Genomic DNA, 20,837 nt, shown 5'->3' with positions numbered 1-20,837 from the left:
CGCAGACGCCCACAGAGGCACGCAGGGCGCGTGCGCTGTAGCTCTCCGCCCGCTCGGCGAGTGACGTGAATGGTGATGCCGTTCCAGAGGGAAACGTTAGGCTGGCGTTTCTCTGGGGTGCCGGCCTTGGGGCGGCTTTCCTGGTAAAAGTTACTCACTGAGTGTGTGCCGTGTGGGCTGAAGCACTGCCTGACAGGAACAGGGCCGGGTCTGCTGGAAGCAAAACGCAGCACAGCGTGCCTACCTGAGCCGTACAGCTTTGTGCCACGCTGCAGCACAGACAGGACCATAGCATAGGACCATAACGTTGTTTAGACTGGATAAGGCCTTCCAGATCATCAAGTCATAAGATCACAGAATGGCTTGGATTGGAAGGGACCTCAGAGCCCACCCAGCTCCAACCCCTGCTGTGGGCAGGGCTCCCCCCCACCAGCTCAGGCTGCCCAGGGCCCCATCCAACCTGGCCTTGAGCGCCTCCAGGGATGGGGCACCACAGCTTCTCCAGGCAGCTGTGCCAGTACCTCACCGCCCTCTGAGGAAAGGATTTCTAACATCCAATCTAAATTTATTTCAGTTTAAAGCCATTCCCCCTTGTCCATCACTACTAGACTGTAAAAAGTCCATCTCCATCCTGTTTATAAGCACCGTTCGAGTACTGGAGGGCCACAGTGTGTCCTTGGAGTCTTCTTCAGGCTGAAGAAGCCCAGCTCCCTCAGTCTCTCTCCACAGGAGAAGTGCTCCAGCTCTCTGATCATCTTCATGCCCTCCTCTGCACCCACTCCAGTAAGTCTACATCCTTCCTGTGCTGGGGGTCCCAGGCCTGGATGCAGCATAACCAACCTTCAGTCAACCATCGGTCTACTGAATCTTATCACCAAACCATGCTGAAAGTGCCACCTCCACATTTTCTTAAACATTTCCAAGAATTGGGACTGCATCACTGCCCTGGGCAGGATGGCAGGTGAAGTGGAGTGTGTTGGGTGAGCAAGGTGTGAGGAGATGGCCTTCAGCTAGCAACAGGTAAGGGAGAGCTGCCATTGAGGTAGCAGCCCTGTTGAAAGACAGAATTGGAGCCCTATCACAATGTGAATGCAGCTTTTGGGTCCCAATGAGTGTTTCTGTGTGGTGCCACCTACATGTGCAAGTTCAGCCTAAGGTAACTTTGGAGGTGTCTTAGGAGCTGCTGCCCAGGACTGGAGGGTTTTCAAGATTTCCAGTAGATGTTTGCCTCCTCCAGAGCAACACAGAAAGATCTAACTGCTACTCTTAGTGCTAAAAAGTGGCCTAAGGGCAGCTTGCTCTCCCCAGTATCATTCTGAAAAATATGCAAAAGCCAACAAAGGACAAATGGAAAGAACTCAACTCTATTGTATATTAAAAGGAAAAAGATAATCTGTTGGCCATATGGGAGAGGGATAAACTCCATCTGTCTGCTCATGAAACCCAATTAAGGCAACCTCCTTCTGGAAACTGCACATCCCAAATAAAACTTTAATGATGGGAAGGGTGAAAGATGCATTGTCAGTAATTCTGACTAACAGGAATGTCATTATTACAAAATGTTAGCAAAATGTAACAATTTTGCTTACATAGGAATCATAGAATTATATTTGTACATCATAGAAATTAAATTAAAAAAAAAAATTGGCGCTGATCTCCTCTCTCAGGTGACAAGTGATATAACCTGAGGGAATAGTACAAAGCTGCATTAGGGGAGGTGGGTCAGATTGGATGCTAGGGAAAGATTCTTCATCAGAGAGTGATTGGGAACTGGAACAGGCTTCCCAGAGCAGTGGGCATGGCACTGAACTTACTAGAGATCAAGAAGCATCTGGACAATGATCTCAAACATAGGATCTGATTTTTGGGTGGTCCTGTGTGAAGCCAGGAGTTGGACTCACTGATCCTTACGGGTCACTACAGCTTGAGATATTCTATGATTCTATGAAAAAAAAAAAAAAAGAAAGAAAGAAAATATGGGGCACACTGTCTGTCCTGCCCTGTGTTTATGTGCCCAATAACTTCCACAAGCTTTTTCAGTGGATACTCTATACTTAGTTTTAGCCTTCCTGAGAATGTTGGGACAAAGTTCTTTCAGATATTACTTTACTCCTACACATATTTATGCTCAATTTCTGAAGAGTTACCATGAGAGTGATAATGATAATTAAATTCTTCTTTATTTCCAATGGCAAACCAGCTAGAAATCACACAGACGTGAGCTGGTCCCAGCCCCCACCCCATGAACTGAGGAGAACTTGAACACCAAACTGTTTCATTTCCACTACAACCTAGGAAGGAATTGTTCAATGCCTTTCTTCAATGGTCATTATACAAGATCAAAACTGGTAACAGACAGGAAATCCCTGCTCTTTATTGATTCATTGTTTTTGTTGTTAGCTTAAGAGTGGGTTCTCAATGGCACTTTTTTTTTTTCTAGGTGGGGAGTGGTTGCATTTCACAGGCAGGTTTCGTGTTTCCTTGTATACTTTCTCTATGTCTTTTAGCTTCTGTTTTGAATGGTGTATTTTGTTAGGTTTTGTTTTTCATCTCCATTTCTTTAGGAGAAATCTTCCTCACCACCCAAATAAAAACGACAAGCTGAAGCACTGCAAAGGTAGATCTGCAGCTACACCTGGAATAGCAGTTCCAGGTTGTTTATTCAAGGGTTCCCAATTGCTCCAGCCCCTGAAGAACTGCAGTATTTACTTTGTAAACTCTGCATGCAGGTGCAAAAGCCTGTGAAATAAAAGCTGCCTTTTCCTTGATGGACAGCCTTTGAGATAGATATTAACACCTTGTCTAGATTTGCACCAGGTGGAAGTCAGTTTGTCTTTTCGCTATGCCTGCTGTAGGCACATAAACTTTAACCACACTCCAAAGCAACACACCTTTCACTTTACTTTTACTTGTTCCTGGATTCTTCAAGAGTGTTTAATGTGGGCCAAGTAATAGTGGTCACTTGTAACTGATAACCATGCAGAACAAATAAAAGCAACAGGAACAAACAATCTACTGTATTGTCTGTACATGAGATTTAGTCAAGCAGTGCTTTCTCTGAAAGGCCTACAGCAAACAGAACTGTGTACCTGTATGAACATCCACTAATGGCCAGATTGTCATTATAAAATAGCATAAGCAATTTATTGCCAAAATCTTTAAGGACAACCAGTTTATCGTTATATCCAAATAGTATCTTCAGGCTTGAGATGTGAGGACTATGAGTTCTTACGTTTCAAATAATAATGCTTTCTGAATCGAAGTTTTTCTAGTTGCTCTTAATGCTCTCTGTGACTTGTAGTTCCCATGCCCTTACACATGTTCATAACTCCCAGTCCCCAAGTGCTCAGACACAAAACAAACACCTTTAAAAAACTGTTTAGAGCTCTTACTTTGGCTTGAAGATTGGCTACTGAACCTTGGACCGCACCCACCAAGGAGGGATCTTCATCTCTTGTTCTCAGTGCTAAGGATGATGCAATGCCGAGTTCCCACACAATAGAAAAAGAAATGATGGTGTAACAGCTTGTTTCTCATAGTCAGACAGAAGAACTGAATAAATACTTTCCTTACTGAAATTAGACACAACTGGAAAAATGAAAAAAAAAAATCCTTTTTTTTTTTTTTTCCTAAAAAGGAGAAGTAAAACCAGCAAAAAAAGGAGATCTGGGAAGTAAGCTGATAAAATAAGGAAGTGTATCTTCCTGCAGATTAATAATGAATATTTTAAAGATTAAACGCTGTATAAATTGACATTACAAATGCTCACAGGATTAGTGAGCGTAAGAAGAAATAATAATGAAAGAATGTAATCAAAAGAAAATGAAGAATACTGTCCCTTTTTCTGATACATTTAAGACATGAAGAAGCATGACTATTACTGACTTTTTGCTTGTGTCATTTATTGCATCAGACACAGTGAGCACACCAGTCTCAGCTCTTGCTACTTTGTGGCTAGGTTTCACTAAGCTCTGCCTTGTCTGTGTAGGGTAGTGGTCCAGATAGATGAAAATGATGTAATTTACAGAGTCAGGTTTGGAGTCAAACAGGCACAGCCTAAAACAGTAACATTCATGGGGCCCTGGGCAGCCTGGTCTAGTGTAAGATACGGAGGTTGGTGGCCCTGCATGCGACAGGGGGGTCGGAGCTTGATGATCCTTGAGGTCCCTTCCAACCCAAGCCATTCTATGATTCTGTGATTCTGTCTTTAATATGTGTTTGACTGTTTCTGCGGTTGCCCTCTGTTCCTATGCTGAAGCTAATTTCATACTGCTGACTCTTGGCTAATAAATTCTCCAGTTTAATTGCAACACATCCCAACGCAAAAAGGTGAGACTCATCCCACCTATCTTCATCCATCAGCTGTCTAATGTAAGCAATTTATTTACGTTCCTGTGCAGTTCATGAAACCAGATAGGCATCTTCACAGCGTAATTTTCCCCTTCCTATGGTAGATGTCTGAGAGTGGGGTGATGAAACTCCTTTTGGAGTTCTGCCTGCCTTGCTCCTCTGTCTGTGTTGGGAACAGAGATAACTGGGTTAGGTTCAGTGGATATCCCTCAGAGGACTACAGGTTACTTGAATCTGTGCCTTGATCCATACTTCTGCTGGATGTTGGGATCAGAATATGTTAAAGCATTGGCAAAAGTCACTGAGAAATGTAAATGCTAAGGGCTCATCTCCTGCCTTTTGTGTCCAGTTCTTTCTGGCTGAGCATGACATTTGGTGTCAAAAGAGGGTTTCTGTCCCTGTCCCCATACCTACACTGTGATGGAGTGATGAGTCATATACAGTGAACCCAGCATGACTAGAGTCACGAGCCAAATGAGCAAACAGAGCACCATAGTAAATCAGGTGTAGTGAGCTTGTCTCAGACACACTACTTCTCCATGCATGGACAGAATGCACTGTACCACACATGGAGCAGGTCCGATGCTTTCCTGGAAGCACTCACCGCAGTGTCGTAAGCACTGAAACAAATGGATGCATGCACAGCATTCCAGCATCTCCAGCAACATATTTTCCATGCATGCATGCATGCAGCAGCTGTGCTGCACATGTGCATGGCAGGCATGCATGGCGGCAGGTGGCGAGGGAACAGTTTGCATCTGGGGCTGGCCTGGCCACACCACAGTGTCAGTGCCAGTGTCCCCTGTGGGGACCTGCAGGAGGCTGGTGGCATGGCTGGAGGATGGGGCACACATCCGCATCCAGTATGGCTCCTGCAGAAGCCATGCAGAACACCATGGCGTTTGCATTCTGCTAACTGCAGCCCAAACCACTCCCTCCTGTCAGCTTGCAAACACAAAAGCTATATTTTAATCTACACTTAGATTACATTTCCTATCTGAAAATCTGGCTAGCAAGTAGCTAAGCCGCGTGTAATGTATTTAAGTAAGGAAAACCCCAGGGCTGTGTCAACATGTATAGGCTGTATATCTGCCTCATACTTTAAAACTATTTTTAAAATCGTTAAATACTTCTCAAAAGCCTTTGAAGTCTTTCTACTTTTTCCCACCAGTACGTAAGCAGCCAAACGAATTTCTTTCCATACTGTCTTTTGCTGTGTGTGTGGGGTACTGTTCTAACTCTTAAAAACACACATGCTTATTTTTCATGGGTTCTTGCTTACAAAAGTCTTTTGTTCATTCTGGGAAAGCGTCCTGTTACTCACAGGAAAATATTTTTACATTCTCCATTTATAAAACAGAAAAAGGAAAAATGCTTTTCATCTAGAAGTAAATCATACTCCAGTGTACTCCTCTTTAAAAATGCAATTATAAAGGTGATCGTCTCAGAGTTAGTTTGGTCCAGATTCTCATCAAAGCTTCTTAAAGTGAAAACTGCCCTCTCAGTTAAAAGCTGATTTTTGATTTTTTTTTCCAGATAACATTTTTAAAAACAGCAACCTTAAACAGAACAGTAACATTTCCATGGGGGGGAAAAAAAAAGTGGGGTTTCATTTGTTTGTTTTGATTGAAAAGAGCAACTTTGTGTGTGTGTGTGTGTGTGCATGCGTGAAAAGGGTTATAAACCACACGTAAACAATGGCGAAAGAAGATGGGAAACACGTAAAAGCTTCTAGTTGAGGAGCATCAGAGGGCTGCTGGGATGGTCTGAGGGAGGTGACTGAGGAGCCCAGCAACTGAGAACTACTAAAGGAGACCCATCCAAGTGCTTAGCTTGAAAGAGGACAACAACTGTTTTATTCATGAAAAAAATAGATTTGCTTTCTCGGAAACTTGGAGAACAACTGTTAGTGGCTTTAATTTTGTTTGACAGACGTGGTTGGTCTGAGGCATCTGAGAAAAGACCAGAAATGATCAGGAGGTGAGGTGAGATGACGGCAGTCAGACGGCCCAGGCTGCACATTATCGCACAGTGGCTCTTTTGAAGTTTGGGAGGAAACTTTGGTGTTTGTGGGAAAGGCGGTGTATGTTGTCCAGAACTTGATGAGCGTTTTCAGTCTCAAGTAATGCTGTGGCATAGCAGCTGTGTTCATTTTAAATGAATTAGTTCAGTGCAGCAGAAAACCACAAAGTTTGAAACCTGCAGAAGATGTTTTCGGCCAGATGCGGATCTGCAGACAGATTTGTGGAAGTGCTGAGTATTTGGGAAGATGTAGGGAGACCAGGTGAAACACCTCATACTGGGGTGCCCCTTCACAAACTATATACATAACACACTGCATCTTTTTGGTGTTCCCTTCTCCTATGAGCTCATGCTGGGTAAGAGGGCCATCACCTCAAAAAACACCCTCAGTGGTGTTATGGAAAGAAGAGCCCATCTGTTTTCTTTAACACATAGTATAGTCTATTGATAGCCTCAATTAGCAACTCGAATGGTTCCTTGGTTTAGAGGGGCTGAGAGCTGGTAGATCATTCCCCCATATGTCTGGCTTGGGACCCTGTTGTAGCTCTTGCTCAAAGCTGCTCTGACTGCACAGTCTGCTCCTAGTGCTAAGTTATCAGGGATATCTGGAGTACTGGTTTGTTCTCTTCCAGTAAAATGCAAAATCTCTCTCCCCTGGGTTAAAGCCTAAGAAACATTCACTATATCCACGGAAGGAGGTACACTGAGTGTTCTTAAAGAAACAAAAGTATTTGTGGGTGAGACTCTGGAGGGTAGGAAAGGAACGGCTTCTCTCTCAACCACATGCAGATTCAAAAGATCCCCACAGTACTTGAAACATTAAAACTTTGGACCGATTCCCTAAGAACTGTAGTCATACCCCTGAGAGGAGAAGGATGTTGAGTCATAGTGAAGAAAGGAAAGAAAAGCGGAATGTTTTTTCTATTACAATCATTACAGAGGTCAGACGCAACCAAGACAGACAGATGAACAACAAAAACACTGGTTAAGTGATTCAGAAGGGTAGGTTTTCTGGAATTAGCCAGAAACATTTCAAGGACTCTGAAGAAAATGTGGAAATGAATTGTCATTCCAATTTATCTGAGCATATGTGCCTTTCGACTCCAATGCCTGAAGAAGGATTCATTTTTAAATGATTTGATGGAAATGTGGAACGTACCCAGAGAAGGGCAACGAAACTGGTGAGGGATGTGGAGCACAAGTCTTATGAGGAGAGGCTGAGGGAGCTGGGATTGTTCAGTCTGGAGAAGAGGAGGCTCAGAGGAGACCTCATTGAACTCTACAACTTCCTGAAGGGAGGCTGTGATGAGGAGGGGTTTGGCCTCTCTTCGCAGGCAACAAACAGGACCCGAGGAAATGGCCACAAGTTGTGCCAGAGGAGATTTAGATTAGACATAAGGAAAACCTTTTTCTCTCAGAGAGTGGTCAGGCACTGGAATGGCCTGCCCAGGGAGGTGGTGGAGTTGCCGTCCCTGGCAGTGTTCAAGAGGCATCTGGATGAGGAGCTATGAGATATGGTTTAGTGGCTTGTGGTAGCAATGGTAATGGGAGGGTGGTTGGACTAGATGATCTTGTAGGTCCTTTCCAACCTTGAGATTCTATGATTCTATGATGGAAACCTTGTGAAGGACTTACACTTCAACTATTGTAAATATGTCCGTAGCAGAACAGTGAATGATAACATTACATTTTGCTTTTGGAGTATCTGACAGTGGCAGAAAGACTTGAAAGCGTATGATCCTTTGCAGTTTGGCATAACATTACCTTTATATAAAGTAACTAAGTAAGCCACTGTTTTTACTTAAATAAGTTCTTCATTATGATCACCCAGTTTGCTTTTGTTACGCAGGAGGATTGCAAAAGTGAGTGATGTATTTGAAGGCTTGGTTAACACTGGAAAGCCTACCAAAATTGGGAAAGATCATACATTCAAATCCTTGGCTAGGTTTTAATTTCACAACATGGTGTTGTTGTTGTTGTAAACTGCTGCTTCTATACTGATCATAGAATTACCTGCCAGAAAAAGAGTTTGACTGTTCAATGTACTAACTGCTATTACTATTATTACATCCTTCTGAAATTTAAAGAAAAGGAATAAAAGAAAAAAGGATTTATTTTTTCTGAGGTTGGATGTTTTCCCATTTGTCATAACAGAGGAAAAAAAAATTGATTCAGTGCCTGCTTCTGTTTAGAACTGCAAATGAAACGCCCCACAACAGAAGCCATTCGGTTTCTGGTACTGATTACCAGGTTGGAGTCTCATCTGAGAAGGTGGAGCGATCGCAAGTCTGCACGTCACTGCGGTGATCCAGTGGGAGGAGGCAGCCCACCCGGGCCCATCAGCCGTCGATCTGGATTTCCTCCTGTGCGCAGGCGATTGGCCACCCCGTGCATGGTTCACTTGGGTGTGACTGCGAGCCCTGGTGAGTCACGGTTCAAGTGCACAACTCATACCGAAAGGAAAATGAGGCCAATTTTAACTCTGCTTTTAATTTTGTTTCCAGCTTAGTTCTGTGAAAGTCACAGAGAGCCTACGTGCAGCAAAAGGTAACCCGATAGCGCAGAGAAGACGCAGGAGTTATGACCACCAAACAAAAAAGAACCGTACCGGGTCTGTCTGGGATGGAGTCCCTTCTCAAAAATAAAACATTAGGTGATATACAAAGTAGTGGTTGTCTCTTGCTGGAGGATTAAAGTGTCTGAAAACAGCAAGTTTACAATTGGAAAGTGTACTTGCAAACCTAGATCTGGTGATAGAAATGACATTATTGATTATATAGTGTCATTTCCTGATAACTTGGTTCTCTGTTAGTCTTTTGTTAATCTTTTGAGTATATTGCCTAGGATACAGTAATCTTCTCAATAGGTTCCTATCCCTGCTTCTTTTCCCTCCTTTGGACAGTTGATGATCCACAACTGACAGCTTTTTCCAGAAACATTTTGCAGCTGTATTTCTCACAGTGCAAAGTAGGACCTTCTTGAGAGCACTTTATAAGAGAGTTTACCTCAGGAACACAGTTTCTTATCCGCTTTTCCCTTGAAGAATCACAGAGTAGCTGAGGCTGGCTGGGCCCTCTGGGACGCTTGGCCCAACCTCTTCTCCAGCAGAGCCATCCAGAGCAGGGTGCCCAGAGCCAGGTCTGGGTGGCTTTTTGACATCTCCAAGGACGAGAATCCACAGCCTCTATGGGCAGCCTGTGCCAGTGCTCCGGCACCCACACAGTACCGGAGTGCTTCCTGGTGTTCAGAGGGAACCTTCTGCACTCCAGTTTGTGCCCTTTGCCTCTTGACCTGGCGCTGGCACCACTGAAAAGAGGCAGACCCTATCCTCCATGCACCCACCCCTCAGTTATTTGTATACATTGATGAGATTCCTCTGAGCCTGTCCATGACTGGGATAAAGCAGTGAAGAAGGGCTGAAGAAGGCCCAGCTGCCTAGTCAGCGACTGAGCTGACTTATCTATTCAGCAAAAACCTCCGATGCTGTTTCTGCTACTTTCTAATGATTACAACATTTTTTGAGGCATGCTTTTTGTCAGCCAAATGTGTAAATGTTACAATTAATGTCAGTGTAGATCTTGGATTTTTGCTGAGGCTTGGACACTGTCCCATGCAGAGCTTATCTTGCCTGGGAGGTTTTCAAGAGATGCTACAAAAAACACCCCCAAAAAGTCAGCGAATATTTACTTAGATATATTGGATCATAGTCCAGTATATTCCTTTATGCCTTGAGCTATTTTTTCAAAATCCAGACTGCACAGTTGTATCTTAGGCTCGAGTACAGTCCTGAAAAGCAGCCTGTACGTTGCTGATAGGTTCTGATGCGTATTGTGTATCTTCCCTGAAATGAACCCCTATCTCCCGTTTGCAGAGCTTATGCAGGGGCTGAGAAATACAGTTTGCTTCCACACTGACTGCTCTACCTCTCAGAAAACATTTGGAGGGAGGAGTATACGTTGCTCACAGGAGCTGTGCTCTCCAGGGTGGGCTGTACCAGCACGCTGCCTGCTTCTCACCTCCCCCACACAGAAGTCAGTTGGAAAATTTGGGATTCTGGTGTTCATGCAGAGTTACGCAAGTCACAGTCAAGCTGTTTAAATCTCCGTATGCAGCCCCAGAGGAACATGACAGTGTTTGGTGCTGATAAGATATGAGTCTGCACTTCTGAGTGCTTGCTCACGAGCATTCCTACCGTGTCAGAGCAAGTTCTTGCTGAAGAAAATGCGAATACCTTACACTCTATGACAATGTTGCAAATCAGAAATAGTTGCAGTTACCTCACGCTAGTTCCCTCTGAGGCAGAACAAATCCTAAGGTTCCAGCTGAATGCTTATGAATCACTACCTTGGGGAAAAAAAAATGATACCACCTGTCAAATTTCATCTAAACTCTCAGAAAATGGGGAAAATGTGCTGAATGAGGCAGTTAGTGATGGTGTTGTACAGGGATTATTACTACATGACACTGTGAGTTATGATATACTTACTGCGCGTTCCTTTCTAGCAGAGAAACAGAGCAGAAACTGCACAGCTGATGGAGTGTGAGGAGAAGAAATCTGAACATCATTGTCTAAGTAAGTAAAACATGTAATTTTTTTCAGGCAAAGTAGAAATGAACACAACGCATATATTTTCTATGAACTTAAAAAGTACGTGCAGAAGTTGCATGTAGATATGCAGGGGTTAAATAGGGAGAAATGAACGAATGGTCCAGGGATGTTTTTAAAAATGCTTCTGGAACAAAGTAATAAATGGAATAGCAGCATTCGGGATGGCAGAAGTAGTGCCACTCCAGGTAAGAACATAGGCTTTGGGACTGGAGTTTATAGTACAGGAGACTGTTTATGCAAGACTACCCAGCTCTGGGGCTGTGTGCTAAATACTGTGAAGAAAGAGATGGAATATAGTATACACAGAGTCCCTCCTCTGGTAAGACATTTAACACATCATCAGGCAGATGAGTTGTCCGACTGAAATCTGGATGAGCAAGCCTTTAAAAATCTATTGGACATTTACACTGCTAAGTTACATATCAAGAAATATGATTCTATTAAATATAATCCCATGAAATACCAGGGATTTTTGTTCTCCACCATTTTCATTTGTGTTAGTTTAGTACTGCTTGGTGGGACAAATGCTCAGTAATAATAACAACCCATTTTCCTGTCTTTGAGTAACTACTTTTTTTTTCCCCCTGCAGATCTTTATATAAGGCTTCTAGACCTAACTGTCAAAGTTCATTCAGCTGAGCTAAAATACAAAACAAGGTATAAATAAAACACAGTTTATGGTTGCAGCCATTTTTTCTTACCACTTTGCCTGGGAGAGGTCATGTGTCATAACTGTGTTTATTGGTGTTAGTGGCTGTCTTTCTACCAACAAGAAATGTGCAACTGCCTTTATGTTGCTGGCAGTTGTATTGGTAAGGGCACGATGAGTAAGCTTCACATGTTTCTATTAATACAAAGTTGCTTGTCACTGATAGCAGTGCTTGCTGTTGCATAAAGTAAGAAACACTGTCAGATAACCACTTCTAAATTGCTAGAAGCTTTTCAAATGAGCGCTGTGCCATAAGCTTTGTTCTAAAAGTTCTCCCTTGTACAGTGTCACAGAAGCCTTGTTTCTGTCCGGACGTGAGCAGCCTGTTTGTTTTTTCGTTATTTGCCAATTGCAGTGGAAATGATGCAGCACAAAAAAACTGCTGACTGAAGAGTCTGTTGTATTTTCTAGGTACTTAGTGGCTTTGAAATAAAACTAGAGATTATCGCAAGTGCTGCAGTTGTTCAAATTCAGCTCCTGCCAAGTTTTCACACCACCGATGCTTCTAAGAACAGAGAAACCTACCTTAGAAGCTTCTTCCCAATTTGTATCTTGCTATTTTCAGTATTAAATTTAGAACAGTGTCTAAATGAAACATCTCATCTTGTTTGTGGTGGCATTCTTTTAATGACATTGTACCTCATACACTTGACATAAAGACTCATACTGAGTGCTGCAGCTCCGTGGCAAGCAAAGCACCATCCTGTAAATGAAAGGATCGCATTCTCTTTGCAGGTTTTGTTCCTTCTGGCAAGCTAGAAGATGTAAAATATGAACTGGAGAAAAAGGAGAGGAAGGAAGCATCACACATCATCTAGCTAACGTATTTTAAACACACTGTTCTTTTGGAATGGTTTTGGTAGAGTCATGAATAACAAAACTGTGCCATCATCAGTTTCCAGGAAATCCTCTTTCCAATAGTTCTCAAGACATCAGCCTTTTTGTGCTGCTCAAACAGCTTCTCTCCTGAACAAATCACAAGGATTTTATTTTAATCCATGCATATTGTTTTAAGTGTATAACTGATGGGTTATTAAAACAGGCAATAGACCATTAGCTGTGTGAAAATTAGCGTGGATTAAACCAAGCTTGTTCAGGTTCCGTCAGGGGTTCAAACAGCAATGCAAGACACGTGGCCAAATGCGCTAACTAACTGCTAGAGCCAAGATGTATTTGATTTATTGGCTTGATAACCATAGCTGACTTTGAGATTGTCTAGGTCCTCTGAGTTTGAAGGGGTTCAAGTGAGGAGACTCTGTTTGAGTCTGTTTGTATTTTAAAGGCAGAACGTGGCACTGAGGGTCATGGTTAGCGGGCATGGTGTTGGTGTGTTGATGGTTGGACCAGATGATCTTAGTGGTGCTTTCTAACCTTAATGATTTAATGATTGTATAGCTGAGCAAGTATTATAGGATGCATATATTAAAAATGAAACTTCAACCAACGGGAAAAGATAGCGTTTAGGTAGATAATGCCCGGGGAAATCCCTGTAGTGAAAGCATAGAATTTAACCATTGATAAACCACCAGAGTACAATTAGTTAACTGAAAATCCGTCTGGAAAACAAATCAGAAGTGCTAAGAAAAACTGTCTTGCTGCCTGCTGAATTTAATCATCTTGCTTATAGAAACTGTTACAGCATTCGGTGTTATAGGACTCCATTTTTAATGTACTTACAATATGTAAGATACACTTAGGTAACTACAGCATGTGTTTGTTCTACAGTTTTACTGGTGCAAGGCAAACAACTGTTGTTAAAGTGAGACTTTCGTGTTATCAGATAAAAGCATGAAACGAGCTTCTAGGAAAATGGGTTCCAGGTAGGAAAGGTGCCTCTGACTATCACGCCAAAGCAGGCATGCTAGTGATAAAGAAATAAGCTCCCACCTGGGAGAAAAGTTGCTGCTCCTCCTTCAGAGCAGTAAAGTACAAAAGGGACTCAGAAGAGCTATGAGGAAAAAGAAAACAACTATTTGTTAAGAGAAGCATGTTAATTTGGAAAGCAGAATTATTCATAAAACAACCGGTACCTCATAACACTAATAACACAACTAGCACATACATATACATGAATACTAGTATATATACAACTTGTATATTCATAAAACAACTATGCTTGTACAATTAGGGAAAAGCTGCCCATCAAGAAAGGTAACTGCCTGTTAATGAATTGAGGCAGCTACTATGTCACTACCAATAAATTCCATTTTTTTTCTAGCAATTTTGGTGTGGGCATCAAATTAACTTTTCTACAGAGGAGAAGCTCTTATACAAAAGCCATCTGACAGCAGGTTGGGGCAGTTCTAATAAAAAAAAATGCAATGAAATGGTTGTTGACTGAAGGGAATGAGGAACGGGTTTCTAGCAGAGTAAACAGGTAATGGAGAAGTTCAACCACAAGACTGCTTGTAAACCAGCACTGCCATTTCACATTTCTACTGTATCCAAATGGATTGCTTCTTCATACAACTGATGCATGGATGATTATCCATACAATGTAGGCAGATTTTTCTGAAATAATTATACAGAAAGCTGAAGTTGGAGCTGAATTCACAGAATTACCACAGGAACAGAGAGGAGACTGCAGGCCTGCCCCAGGCCATCGGGCCCGCAGGGCTACACTGAGGCGGTAGACAGCACTGCCTGCATTTCTGCCCATGAGGTTCCACATGGAAAAAGTCCATGGAGGGTGTTGCACGGAAGCCCCAGGAGACCTATGTAAACTGTCACAAAGTTTACAGTGAGTATCTTATTTCCTGATCTCTATTACCCTAATGAGATAATTAGAAGTTTATTTTAATACTGAGGTGTCATGAAAACTCTCTTTGGGTCAAAGAGTGCAGGTGAGTAAAGTTCGCGGGGTATATTTCCTGTATTTCTTAGCTCAAGTCACCAAGTAATTTCTTCCTTCAGCACGTTAAAAAAGCAGTGACCAATACCACCCATATGCTGTCCATCTCCAGGATTTCCATTTGTCAGGTTCCACATCAGAAACATTGCAGAGGCAGCATCTCTCTTATTTTTCAGTTCTCTTTCATAGACTACAGAAGTACTAAATAATCTTGTAACACTTCAAAAAAGCTTCACGTTGAACCCACAGAAAGCTCAAGTTCTGGAATATAGTAATCCATACCAGCACCTGTCTCAGGCAGTTGGTGGAATCACAGAACATCTTAGGTTGGAACTAATTTAAATTTTTTTAAAAAAAAACTATAAAAAACTATATAAAAAACTATAAAAACTATAAAAAACTATAAAACTATTTAAAAAAAATATTTTTTTAACAGCACAGTTACTGCCATCTCATATCTCCTACTGCTGAGTGCTCTATTGGAGCTGCAGGAGCATTTGGTCTGCAGATCTTGAAGCCTTTTTGGCTGCTTCTTTGCCACCTAATGGTGCCTGTAGAGCCCTGGTAAGCAATGCTTTCTCTTTCTGTTCTCTGAAGACCTCTCTGCTTCCTGCCACTTGCAAGGAGTGGAGCAGCTCCTTCAGCTCCACTTTCCCCTATAAAACCTGGAGGTGGCTCAATAAGGAAGGAGTCGCACAAAATGGCTGCAACGTACATGGCACATAATAGGGCTTTATGTCAGACCTCTAAATTCAAGAGAGCAATAACTATAGCTGCAGAGAAATACCAGAAGAATTTCAAGCTCTCTTTCATGTTTGTTCAGCTCTTACCCACACCATACCTGCTTCTGTAGGGCTGGCAGAACAGCTTATTTATATGTCTGGTTTCTGAGTGGGGGTTTTCAAATGAAGACAAAAAAATTAAGTGCTAAGGCTACTCAGAATTTGAGTTTTAGGTACTTTTTACATCCACATTGCATGACTCAGAGTACCAAGAGTTTCATTCTCAGCAGTATTCCCAGAAGCGTTAAGTGCTGAGAGCCAAGTTTTCAGTGAATGAATGGCTCTTTCATACACACACATGATGCAGTAAGTAAGAACCCTGTCGAGGATGCAGTAAGTAAGAACCCTGTCGAGACCCAGTTAGTGGGGGACCGTACCCCAAGGTCCCCATACAGACTGTGGAAAAGTAAAAAGACCACTGTAGGAGGCACTTCCCATTTGGATAGATGCTACTGACTGTGTTCTCAGAATAGCAGCAGCCCCACATAACAAACAATCTGATTTGCTTACATCTTTTTTGAACCACAGCACTTTGTATGTTGTTCAAGGCCCTTTCAGATGTCAGAGAAGATCTTCATACAACCTAAATTTTCTGAGGTAAATTTTGATTTATTTAAAGAGATCTGACATTCAGAAAGTCCTGTTGCCCAGTTCCTGACAATGAAGCCCTGGGAAACTACTGTATGACGCTTACTCAAACATTATTCAGTTTTCAAAAGTTGACTTAAATTACATTGCGAGTAATCTAAGCCCACTGAGGACTAGTCCTCTTCTTCTAACCTCACCCTCTGGTTGGTATTGATTCTTGTAACCAAAATGGCATTTATAATTGTACGGCTAATTAAATGGGATTGGTAGTTTCATTTATTGTTTTTAAATGAGCCCACAATAATGCTGCAGTAAGGCTGAGACTATCTGAATATGATGTGTTTCATAAACCCTCTGCTCATTTCAGACAGAGATTAAGTAATCCTTACTCTTGAAATAGGAAAGTGTGTCATCAGACAAAAAGCTCCGATGCTTAAGATCATACTGAAATAGTCATTCTGTTTGTTCAGCTGTACATATCATGATAAGTCTGAGCTCACTGCCTTTCTGTATTATAAAGGCACTCTACTTTAAATCGCTTATCTTTTCTAAGCATATGCTTAAATACCCCTGGATAGAGAGAAAAGAAGAAAGAAGAAAGGAGGAAGGGAATGAAAGGGAAGGGGAGGGTAGATGTAAAGGACTTGTTGTTTTTGATTAATAGTGATTAGTGATGCTAAAACTAATCAGAAAAGTAGCAATGGGTTCTAAGCAGGTTTAAAGACAGAATCTTCCTCCTCTCTAGACCCATCTGTATTTGAACGTGACATCTTCCTCCTTCACAATTCACAGTGACCAAAATAAGAATATCAATAGCGTGGGTAGAAAACCAGAAGATGAAAGCACAAACAAAAATATCTGTGGTCATGTGTACCTGTCTGAAATATGCATTTGAAGAGGAGAGCAATCCATGTGCTGAACAGTCACAAAGATATCAGTCCTCTTGGGTTAAGGAATAAGTTCAGCTAGAAAACAGGTTAGCTTCAGTGCAACATGCAAACTGAAAATGTTCTATGCTTATTATAAAGCCAAATTTGAGTATGCATTCACGTGGAGGCCAGAGAACATCCCTTTATCCAGGCACCCCTCCCCTCCCAACACCTGCATCCGAAGCAGAGGGAACCTCGAGCTTCTCAGAGACAAGGGTGCCACAGTCACATTTTTTCTCTATCACACCCTGTCAAGAACAATTTCTAGATGTGTTTTATAGTGCTTTGTAAATATTTGACATTTTTTTTCCTATGCTTGCTTACTTTTCTTTAAACTCATAGGTCATATGCATAAGCATATATGACCATAAGTATTGGCACAGCTGTGGTTGTGTAGTGAGAATGAGTATGACCACTGCCGGTGGGTGGGACCTACTCATCACTTCAAGTTAGGTACATGTTTAAGAGATTTGTTTGATATGGACACCACATCAAAGCTCCACAGACACCATATCAAAGCTCCACAAAGCTCCACAGAGCTCCACAGTAAGTGCTGTGTTGAGCCAGGGCCTAAATGTAGTTTGCCATGTGGGGCCTTCTTGGCTTCGCTGATTACCTACCTGGCAGCCTCGCTCTCTTAGATGAGAACTCCTTCACTTCAGAACCTGTGTTCAGCAACTTAAAGCCTACTTTCTCATAGTAAGAAAACAGTGATTATACTCTCATGGTAAAACGTTGAATTAATACTCTCTTGAGCCGAGATTACAAGATTAGGAGATCATCATAAAAATCTGAAAACACTGCATATTAGGAGTTATAACACTCATATTAGGAGTTACACAAACTACAAATAAAAATGTTGTCTGCTGCCTTTTGTAAAATTCTGCTTACATTTTCTTTCTTTCCTTTTAAAATACCGTGTAACTAGAGTTTTATGTCTTGCCAAGTTTAGCCAGGTGAGAAAACATGAACCTCTTTTTCTTAACTAAAGGGGAAATATGAAACAGTTATAGTAGCAAAGCAAACTTATTAGCATACTTTTTCTGCTTTTTTTCCTTCCAAAATCTTCTGTGAATCCAATTTTTCCATAAAATACGGTTGTTCAAATAAACCGTGGGCTGTGCAGGAGCCACCAAACTCGTGGCTTGCAAAACAATCCTCATATTCCAGCACAACCACTTTAGGTCATTGAAACTTGACCTGTGGCTGGAATGTTGCCCGTGCATTAGGGCTCACTTCCGAAGTCTGGTGCTTGGGATGTTCAGATTACTTATCCTGAATAAAGAAAGAAAAATAAAAAGACAATATTGCATTTTTTTTCTTTCTTTTTTTTTTTAACATGTAACTCATGAAAACAATGCTGTATGTGATTTAATTTACCATCGAGAGAAATAATTAGTAGTTATTCTGTAGTCTTTTTTAAAGTACATTTGATTCTTAATTTTTCTGCTATTATATAAGTACCTTTTGCCTAAAAAGCCTGCAGTCGATTAGTACTGGGTAGTACTTTGTAAAGCTGTTTAGGCCAGATTTCCAGGCAGGAATCCACACAGATCAATGTAAATCCAGCTGAAGTCAACAGAACTACTTTGGACATATATGTGACATGTAAGTATTGTGAACTCTCTCCCTTCTCTAGGATGCCAGAACTCGTTCAGCTCAGCAGTTTATGTTAGCTGCTGTCCAATGCTTTGCTGAAAACTGCACCCCCATGTAAGTGTTTACAGTATGTAAAAAAATATTGGATATCTCTCTTCAATAGCTTCATGGAGCCGTGATGAGATAGTGAGAAATTGGTATCCTCTCCTAAACTAGATAAAGTAAAGAATTAGTAGCTATAACGACTTAAATAAACAACCAAATTCCACTCGGATAAATATAATTATAAACTGAAAACATTTACTCAGATGTCTGTATTCGCTTCTTAATGACATTGGTAGATGTCACGATACCCACTAGAGGGAGCTCACACAGTCACATTACCTCCTACAGACTTAGGACATGTTATTTAAAAGGTCATAAATAGATTTAGGCACATTTTTTAACACATTTGAATGAATGGCTGGATGTAAATTAGTTTAGCTGGGAACTTATGCTTTTCTTTCTTTTTTTTTGAAATTATTTCACAGTTTGTATATTCCTTTTCAATAGTAAACCAATCTTACCTAGCACTTATTGTGTTCAGAGTAATGTAACAAATGACTCAGGTTGCAGTTGCAAGTGCTCAGTAGTTTTTCCTATCACTTTCAAGTCCTACACTCAGAAAATATGGAACCCGGCAACAGAACAAGGGGAAATGGGCACAAATATTGCAAGTTCTATCTGAACATGAGGAAAAGCTTCTGGACTGAGGGTGACAAAGCACTGGAACAGGCTGCCCAGAGGGGCTGTGAAGTCTCCTTCTCTGAAGATACCCAAGACCCATCTGGATACTTTCCTGTGTGACCTGCTGTAGGGAACTGCTTTAGCAGGGGTTGGACTCGATGGTCTCCAGAGATCCCTTCCAACCCCTGTGATTCTGTGATTCTCATTCTCCTCGGCCTGCTGATAATTATAGAATCAGAGAATATCCCAAGCTGGAAGGGACTCGCGAGGATCACCAAAGTCCAATTCTGGCTCCATTCATGATCACCCAAAATCAAACCCAGTGTCTGACAGCATTGCCCAAATTCTATTTCAGCTCTGGCACTCGGGGCCGTGCCCACAGCCCTGGGCAGCCTGTTCCATGCCCACCACCCTCCGGTGCAGACCCTGTCCCCAACCCCCAGCTGCCCCTCCCCTGACACACTCCATGCCGTTCCCTCGGGCCCTGTCGCTGTCACACAGAGCAGAGCTCAGCGCTGCCCCTCCGCTCCCTTTGAGGAGCTGCAGCCACCATCAGGCCTCCCCTCAGCTCCTCTGCTCTGCGCTGAGCACACTGAGGGGCCTCAGCCGCTCCTTGTGTGTCTTGTCCTCCAGACCCTTCACCAGGAGGTATTTCACAAGGAGATGTCATTTTGTATGTGAGCAGCAGACTTCTTTTCTGATCAAACATGCAAAGGACTGAGCTCCCCAAATATGCTAAATACAGAATTAAAGAATATTCTGAGTTGGAAGGAACCTGTAAGGATCATCGAGTGTAACTCCTGGCTCCACACAGGACCACCAAAAAATTACATTTAACACTGTATTGCTATGAACATGTCCGAACACACCTGCCTTCTGTGAATATTACAACTTGCTTAGTATTTTGAAAGGATGACTTTGCTGCTGGCTGCTGTTAGCAGCTCTCAGGGGCTGACACGCTCCAACCAGCCCCACACAGCAGGGCAGCTGACAGGCACACGCCAGAGGAAGAGCTGGGAGCTCACTGTGGGGACCGGGCTGTGGAGGAGGGCTGTGCGCTGGCAGGGAAGTCACAAGGCAGAAGTGGGAGGTTTTCCCTCACAGAACATCACGTCGCTCTCCCTTCACATGGGTCACTGGGTGTCTAGTTAATACAACTAACATCCTGCACTTTTGTGGTGGTAGCGGTAAAAGCCGACTAGTGGGGATGCATTTATTTTAGCGCCAAAGAGCTCTGCTCTCAGAGTAGTTTTTACTATATATAGTCCGTAATCAAGGCTGTAATTTAAATATTTTTAATGCAAATACAGTCATTAGCATAGATACATCTGCACTAGCAGAATAGAGCCACATACCGATGCTGGTTATTCTTCCTTATTATAAATAGTACAAGAAAGACACACAGCTCTTGCAACAAGTCCAGAGGAGGGCCACTAAGATGATCTGAGGGTTGGAGCACCTCTCCTGTGAAGAAACGTTGAGGGAACTGGGCTTGTTGAGCTTGGAGAAGAGAAGGCTCTGGGGAGATCTCATTGTGGTCTTCCAGTACTTGAAGGAAGCGTATAAACAGGAGAGGGGATGGCTGTTTACGAGGGTGGATAGTGACAGGACAAGGGGGAATGGTTTTAAACTGAGATGGGAGGTTTAGGTTGGATATTAGGAGGAAGTTTTT

At 42.3% G+C, this 20,837-nt stretch overlaps 1 long non-coding RNA gene across 3 annotated transcripts; it reads left to right on the top strand.

The window, feature by feature from the left end:
- Positions 1–58: 58 nt before the first annotated feature.
- Positions 59–12,285, top strand: LOC107055303. Of its 3 annotated transcripts, none has more exons than XR_005861236.2 (3): positions 59–143; positions 8,565–8,795; positions 8,877–12,285. It is a non-coding gene; the product is annotated as an uncharacterized LOC107055303 (long non-coding RNA). The 3 variants fall into 3 exon arrangements; XR_006931471.1 differs by lacking the exon at positions 59–143 and adding an exon at positions 7,253–7,374; XR_005861235.2 differs by lacking the exon at positions 59–143 and adding an exon at positions 7,253–7,553.
- The last annotated feature ends 8,552 nt before the right edge of the window (positions 12,286–20,837 follow it).

This window comes from Gallus gallus, chromosome 1, assembly GCF_016699485.2.
Source record: "Gallus gallus isolate bGalGal1 chromosome 1, bGalGal1.mat.broiler.GRCg7b, whole genome shotgun sequence".
Classification (NCBI taxonomy): Eukaryota; Metazoa; Chordata; class Aves; order Galliformes; family Phasianidae; genus Gallus; species Gallus gallus.
This window is presented reverse-complemented; position numbering and strand designations above follow the sequence as displayed.